Below are 1,443 nucleotides of genomic sequence, written 5' to 3'. Positions count from 1 at the left end.
CGAGCCTGGGGACCAAGTGTCTGCCCAGGTCCCGGAGCCCCGGGCTCAGTGCGCAGTGCTCCAGGTTTAGCAGGAATTCAACCCAGAGAGCTCTGGCCCGCCCCTCGGGGTCTAAATCCTGAGACCTGCGAGGACAGCAGGCCAGTGATGACACCTCTTCCCAAAGCCGGGCTGAGTGTGAGCACGTGAGTGTGAAGGTGGTGTGAGCGTGTAAGAGTGTGTGGGCCCGGGTGGTGAGGGTGCAGGGCTGAGCCTCAGTCGCTCATCAGGCTCGAGGGACTGAGTGTGCACTGCTGGCGTCGAAGCAGGCACAGGTGAGCTGGTGGGTCTGGCACCTGCCCGGGGGCCTCCGTCTGCAGCTGGGTTGAGGACCCCCTGGTGCCAGGAGGGCTGGAGGGGCGGTAATGCTGGGAGGGGCCTGGGACACAGCCTCTTCTGTCCTGCAGTGTCCTGCTTCAGTGGCCACACACCCCTCTCTTCTCCCAGGGTGTGAGAAGCTGCCCAGGCTGGTCCCTGAAGTGACCTGGCTCCCTCATCCAGTTCTGCTCTGAGCGCCTGCAGCCCAGGCTCCCAGCTCAGAGCTCTGTCCCAGAATGTTCTGGAAGCATCAGGACACTCACCAGGTGGGCACTTCTGGCAGCAGATGCCCCACGTCTCAAACTCGTCTGGGCCACACTGGGTCGCACAGGCCCTCAGGGCCACCTTCAGTTAGAAAGGGAAGGTCAGTGTCATCAAGAGATGGTCATGTCCCCACTGTGAGAAAGTGTCAGGGTCCCTCGTCCCTGTAGGGGGTGGGCCTCCTGGAGGTGTGCTCACAGGAGTGGTTTCTCTGACCCCCTGTGTCCATCAGCTGGTTGGAGGAACGTGGGATTGCTTTGGGAGTGTCCATGACCCCTTCAAACTCAGCCCGTGACCCTGAAGTTAGGTGCTGTCATGTTGGTTCAACTCAGAGCAGCCCCATGCGCACCGGGGTGCACCCAGGAACAATGCCATGTACAGCCCATGTACAACACTAGGTACACCCCAGCTATCCTGAGCACCCCACACTTCAGATTGCAATGGAATTAAGGGGTGGGGTGTTTGCCCATGTCATTCATTAAGGCCGGGTCCCACACAGCAGCCCTGGTGCAGTGACTGGGAGACTGGTAAGACCAGGTAATAAGCATCTAACACACCTGGCAGCCTGTTAGGGGTAGGACCACGCAAATAGGCAGGAGGAACCCTAGTGAGGGGACCGGTGGGATCAGCATCCTCCAGGCTGGCAGGGAGCACCCAGTTGGCATGAAAGAGGATCTCAGGAGCACCAGAAGGCAGAGCCAGGTTTGGAGCGTGTCCACTGGCCCGGAGCTCCTGTGCTGGCCCCAGGGATCCAGGACACAGAGGGCAGGGACTCCAGAGATGGTGAGAAACGACAGAGAGGTGGTGGCAGCAGAGCTGGGAGAG

Source organism: Echinops telfairi, unplaced genomic scaffold, assembly GCF_000313985.2.
Source record: "Echinops telfairi isolate 266 unplaced genomic scaffold, ASM31398v2 ScPeMD7_7417;HRSCAF=8455, whole genome shotgun sequence".
NCBI lineage: Eukaryota > Metazoa > Chordata > Mammalia > Afrosoricida > Tenrecidae > Echinops > Echinops telfairi.
Note: the sequence above shows the minus strand (reverse complement) of the source record.